Below are 6,844 nucleotides of genomic sequence, written 5' to 3' on the forward strand. Positions count from 1 at the left end.
TATTGTGTAGGTCTCTGTTGTGCCTCCACACCAGTTCTGACTCATCAGATAATGGACTTCTGAGGGTGTCTTGTGGTGTCTAGAAAGAGAATGTGGTTAGTGGGGGTCTTTAGGTCCTATGAGTTGAGGGGAGGGGCCTCTGTGGATCATCCCACAGATACTTGATCAGTTTGGGATCTAGTAAATTTGGAGGTCAGGTCAACACCTTGTGCTGTTCTTCATGTTTTTTTTTTAGTTGTTCCTAAACCGTTTTTGTGTCTTTGTCAGGCTGCATCCTGCTGGGGATGGCTGCTGCCATAAAGGAGTGTCATTGCTATGGGGTGGGGTGGGGTGGTGCCTGGTCTGGTCTAGGTGGGTGGTACATGTCTACGTAACATCCACACCAATACCAAGTCCAAAAGTCGTCCCAAGATGGGTGATGTTATTTACTTATTACTTATTTACTGTCAATGGTTTTATTGTTGTGGCTGTTATCTACATTTCTATTTACTGTTACCTCATCAGTGCTTGAACATACACATTTTCAATGACAATCTGTTGTTACACCTTGTTCGTTTCTTTGTTAATTCTTTGTATTTTATAGCATCGCTGCACGCGTGTTTATTATTTGTACTGGGTTCAATAACTGCCAGATTGGTTCCAACATGAAAAATACATTTAATCCTTCTAATCTTTATTGCGTATTGAAGCTGATGCTATAACTTCTAAAACACAACTAAAACAACTGGCAACTGGTCTTGTTTGAATATTTAAGTATCTTTTAGATATGCCATAATCTGGATAACTGAGTATTTTCACAAACAAACATGAGGCTATAATAATACATTCAGAAAAAAACAGTGCACAATTAGTTTGCAGTGACAAGCTACTGATCTACTATTATATTTTTAATAATAAAAACAGCTTTTTTTAATCAGCGGCTTGGGCTCCACTGATATTTACTGAGAAATATGTTGACTTTCTGCTTAGATGCAGAAATCCACTTTGGATGCAGGAACCACTGCCCCCACAAGAGGGCGTTATCACTGCTGTGCATCACACCCCGTACTCATAACCCTCATTTGCAGAGCCTTCATTTTAAAATCCTTGATTGTACATATTTACAGTGTAAAAATTCAATGTGTGTCTCTGTTCAAAAATGTGTAATATTTCCTTTTGACCTGAACAGAGTTTTATGGCACGCTGTAATGCAGAATCGTCTGTTAATGATTACCTTCCTCACTTGACCATAGCAATTTCCCCTACTGTGCTGAAAAGTTAAGAAATGTGAAGCGGTGTCACAGTGTGAGTAACTTGAAAAAACTGGAAGCACATGAATAAAACAGACTAATGCTAAAATCAAAGGAGAACGTGAAGACACTGGACACTTTCAGGGAAATTTACATCACTGAATTCATTTTTTTATTTACAGTAGTGAGTTTAATGATCAAACTTCTTCCGCTACATCTCCTAAATTTTAAATATTAATATTCATAGTCTGTATCCTAGAAAAGATGTCCTGAACACATCCAATAAAAATGGCATTCTCCTGTAAAAGAAGGTCTGTTGCTGTTCCCAGAAAGACAGAAGCTAAATGGATATGTGATCCTGCAGTTGGATTTCATATCTTTTTTTAAAATAATAACATGAACGTTATCATTTTTCCCAGTTTTGTATTATCAGAATGGTTGAGCGACTCATTAAAGTCAAACACAGATGGCTGGTGATTCACACATTTTCTTGCTGCTGTACATGTACCATTCACACAAGCTCCACCCTGATCGCTGTCAGGAGTGATTCAGACGTCTCACATTCTTACAGAATAAATGAGTGCTCGCTCTAACCGTGTCAGCACACCTTTAGCTTCTGACCTATATTCTGAACAGCCCTGAATTCCTCACTGAGCAAAACAGCGAAATACAAGAAACATGCTAATAATAAAAGTGTGTACAATGTTCTGAGACTTACTGGTCGAAGAATTACAGCTGTTGTTTTCAGATCTCAAGAAACAAGTTAAAGCCTTCCTGCTTGTCCTCCCAGACACACACTCTCAAAGAATGCTTGACATATTGTTAGTTCAAGTAGGCGTTTCTTTGTTGAATTCTTTTTTGACAGTGTACACGGTAGGCCACTCCTTTGTCATGTTGGAAGCAAATAACACTGGATCCGTAAATAACGTGGATACACCTTCAGAGGTTACCATTTAGACTTTGACTTGTGGTCATAAATGATAACACATGTACACACACACAAGGCTGTGGCTAACACGTCGTCGCACTGAACAGCAAGAAGAAGTTGCTAGTTCCGTCTGTAGTTTCTGAGGTCTGAGTCTCTGGCCTTGTCGGGAAGTCAGACCATTACCTCCTCACTCTGCGGATTTATGTTAGTCTCTGCAGAAAATGAAATAACAAATATAGTGATTTTATTTAGTTTTTCACCTTAATATTAAAGATTTTATGACAGTGACAAGAAGAGGAAGAGGAAAATACTGATCTGGTGTCGACTTAAAAATAAATTAAAACAATTGTATACTATCTTACAAAATCTTAACGCAAAATACTGTGTATTTTCTTTGCCTTGACTGTTGTAAACTGTCATGAATAACCCTCCATACACCAAAATATGTATTGTAGGAATCACAATCAATCACATTGACTTCTAAAATAAGTTTAAAGGTCTCTTCCTAGAGTTCGCCATTCATTGTGGTCAGGCAGGTGAGCTAACAGAGTTTTAGAAGTGCTCTTCATGGAGGCTTTTTGATCGAAGCAATATATCTGGCAAACACCAAGTACTGCTAATCACCTGAATAATACAGTGAAGCATGGTAATGGTAGCATCATGCTATAGGAGTGCTTCCCAGCTGGGGACGTTGCTGCGTTCACACTACAACAGCTACGGCTGCTACAGCTACAGCTACAACATGGTTAATGTGGCTCGATGCATTGTTGCTGAGTCACAGCTAAAAGGTCAACGCTGTTGGTGACATCTTTGATTTAAAATGAACTGTAGCTTGTTGCGGTGTTGTTTTAAGTGTGAGTGCAGCAACAAACAAACAGGTCAGAACCGAAAGATAGACCAAAGCCACAGCATGACTATAGCCTAGAAGAAAACCTGCATTTTTCAGGGGAAATTAACGTTTGCACAAAAAACTGAAAACATGTTTTCACTTTGTAATTATTGATTATTGATTGTACACTGAATAAACTATGGACAACAAGTATCCAAGAGTGTAAAAACAAGTATTGAAGCATAGAATCTGAATCCACAGTTTAGTTTTCCTGCTGCCTCTGATGAGGCAATGGATTATAGTGTTTGCATTGCATTTCTGATTTTATGGGGTAAATCCCTTATAATCCTTATAATTTATTGCTAATTTGGCAGGGGCCGACACAGAATAACTGACTGAGACCAACAAGTGCAAGTATCTCCAAAAAAGGTTCAAAAAAGGACTTGTAAATTTTTAGAGAAGACGCTTCACCACTCATCCGAGTAGCTTCGTCAGTGAACTGAAGTGAACTGAAGAAGCTACTCTTCTGTGAATTGAAGAAGCTACTCGGATGAGTGGTGAAGCGTCTTCTCTAAAAATGTACAAGTCCAGTTGCCTTTTTTGAACCTTTTTTGGATATACCATGACCTGGATGACTGAGAACCTTCACAGACATAAGTGAAAGTATCATAATAAATTCTAATTCACTACACCTGTCCACAGAAGGGCTTGTTTGAGACTACGAGGTTAAAACTGTGGTAAATAGAACGGAAACTGAGTAAAGCAAGATGCCATTAAAGGCGCACATTTACAAATGATCAAAATTATTCATACATGCATTTAGTAAATTTAGTACACCTGTGCACTTAGATGTGACTCTAAGAGGCATCTCTAATATTTTTCTTAACCTATTTTTGTTTTTACAAATCCAAGCAAGGCTTATCTAATGAACTATTTTAATAGTTAATTAGATGATAGTTCATCTTATATAAGATGAACTATCATCTTATATTATATTTGCTACTAAATCTGTTAGTACACTGTTGCAAGAAACCTATATGGAAATGACAATGATCATGAAATACAAAAAAAAGAAAATGTCGTGTTACGTGTGCCATATGTGTGTGTGTGTTTGCAGCCATACCATCCGAGCTTGCACATTCCTCTTTGAGAATGCCAGTAAGAGTGAAGAGGGCGAAAACCAGGAGAGAGAACATGATCGTCAACACCTCCAGCTCAGTTAACAGAGAGGCCATCCAGTTACACCCGCTGCCACAGCTGTATGTGGACAAGTGCATCAGTACAATCACCTTCTTTGCAAGGGTCAAAATTAGCTTTAAAGACTTACCCTGTGTGTTACAGGAGCATCTAGAAACATCACACAGCAGCTTCAGGACACACAATGTGTTTCTGTGTGTATGTCTGTCTGTCTGTCTGTCTGTCTCTCTCTCTCTCTCTCTCTCTCTCTCTCTCTCTCTCTCTCTCTCTCTCTCTCTCTCTCTCTCTCTGTGTCACACACTTGCAAGACCTGTGAAGAGCTGACTTACACACATCGCCTCTCAAGTTCAAGTGAGATCATATTAACCCTAATTATTAATGGGCCCCATGCCTCTGTGTGTTTGAGCAGAATCTCCACACGTAAAATGCGCAGATGTATTCATTTTTAGATTCGGGTGTTTGCGCTAGGAGGTAAGAGTATATGGGATTTTGGCATTCAAAAATGCTACTGACCCCACTGAAACTGAAACTTTCAGTGGAATACAAAGTTCTAGTGGTGTTTAGGTTGTTGTTCACGTGGAACTTGACGATGTGGCAATTCCTTGTTGCAGTGGAACAAACTGTGTGTTGTAACCCTGACTCACTGCAAATATGCAGTAGCCACACTAGCTTGCCACATATGCCGATTGAAGAGCATTGTTTGTCGGTTTTGTGTTTTTTTTATTTTTGGATACCACAAAGCCATTCTGACTTCCCCATTTCCAATGCAGTTTGATTATATTGCAGCGATGCGTCAATGCACCCGCGTGTATGTGAAAAGGATGTGGGTGGGCATACATATCTGGGACACTTACTTGACCACTTCTTCTCTTAGTCCGCGACTGTTGCTGCTGATATCAAGCTGATGAACGTTATGCAGACATTCAGCTGATCGTCTGCTCCCTGCAAAAGAATCAGTTTACCAAGGCATAATAAAAGATATGCTTTATGTTCATATTGGTTCATGACTTGTGTGCCATGAAGCTACTACAACACATGAATGACCAGAATGACATTGGGGTATTTTCCCGCAGTCTGGGGAATAGAAAAACTCAAGCAGTGGGGTGACATAAGATCAGCTTAAGCTTAAGTTGAGTACAACCAAATAACAGGTGGATATTTTTTTAAAGTAGGGTCTGTTTCTTAAATTATTCTTTCAGTTCTCTAAGTGGAATTGTAAATACAGTGGGCTTTCTAATTGACTTACAGCATATAGGAATATTCTTTAAATGTTTTGAACTTTCTTCTGTGACAGATGAATTACAAAAGGGCTTTCCAGCCTACCAGTTTGGCAAACCTTGACTGTTTCAACAAGGTGCAATTCAGTAATTATAACAACGATGATTAAAATATTGTTCACTGGTGAATGCCAAACTACTTTTACTCTACAGTCGTCTGACTGGTGCGTGGGCGGTATGGTTGCAGTGGTTAGGTTTGTCATAGCAAGATGTTTCTTGGCCTTTCTGAGTGGAGTTTGCACGATCTCCCTGCAGGTTTTATACAAGTGCTGCGGCTTGCTGATGCTGTCCAACAGCATGCATATTAGGTTATGTTTAGGTTAGGTTAGGTTAACTGGTAGTTTTCCTCCAGTCAGCCACTGCTCTTTAGTGAGTCCCACATTTTCCAGTTATATCAATCATAATCCTCATGACCTGAGACAATTTGAAATAGGATTACACTGTCACCGCCCACACACCTACGAACACACACACACACACACATTCTGTGAATATGTAGACTGTATTTTATTTGTGTAGGTCTCACTTCATGGTGAGTAATGTGCCTTTATTCCTTTAATATGTCAGAAGAAGTGAGGTGGCGTAACATCTATCAATCAGACGGTGTGTGTGTGTGGTTATGAGTGAGTGCTGTCCATGTGCACAAGTTGTGTAAGCTCATTAGTAACACCACTGGTCACAGGAGGAGATTGAGGTTAGTCTAAGCCCTAATCCTCGAGGACCTTATGGTAGTTGTACAGCAAGCACGACCAAATCCTTGCTCTGCCCCTTCAAGAGAGGCGCACACACACACACACACACACACACACACACACATCACAACAACGCACGTTTTCCTTCCCTGCCTCCTTGTTTACTGCTCAGCTCCGTCTCAACTCTTCCGCTCTTGTCGCTCTCTCTCTCAGCAGGAGGGCAGAGGAGGAGGAGGAGGAGGAGGAGGAGGAGGAGGAGGAGGAGGAGGAGGAGGAATTGGTGCGCACTGTGGAGTAGTTTCCCAGTCGTCATGACGACCTCACACCCGATCATCTTCGGAGCTGTCTTCTTGTTGCCACGGTGACCTGATCCCATTCCATCTCCGCTCCTGTTGGTGATCTGGATTTGGACTGAAAAAGGAGAGCGTTCCCGGAGCACCGTCGCCTTTCTCTTGAAAAAAAAAACAGCTCGTGGATGGGACAGCGCATCCCACACAGGAACGCAGATCGGAGGACAGGAAGGAGCGGCGTGCTAGGAATGTTGTGGGAGTAACACCGGAGCGTTGCCTGGAAACAGCAGCATGCCCATACAACAGATAACTGTGGTTCCGGCCAGGGAGACAGTCGGCACTGGCAAGAGCGCTCCTCGCTCCAAAGACAAGAACGAGGTGAGCTTCGTAACTGTTTCACGA

At 40.9% G+C, this 6,844-nt stretch overlaps 1 long non-coding RNA gene across 1 annotated transcript; it reads right to left on the minus strand.

The window, feature by feature from the left end:
- On the minus strand, positions 1-4,372 carry LOC311508315. Its single transcript, XR_014699753.1, has 3 exons — positions 4,314-4,372; positions 4,110-4,243; positions 1-2,369 (listed from the first exon to the last, which is right to left on the minus strand). It is a non-coding gene; the product is annotated as an uncharacterized lncRNA (long non-coding RNA).
- Positions 4,373-6,844: the final 2,472 nt, after the last annotated feature.

The sequence above is a fragment of the Chelon labrosus genome (genome assembly GCF_963514085.1).
Source record: "Chelon labrosus genome assembly, chromosome: 2".
Taxonomy (NCBI): Eukaryota; Metazoa; Chordata; class Actinopteri; order Mugiliformes; family Mugilidae; genus Chelon; species Chelon labrosus.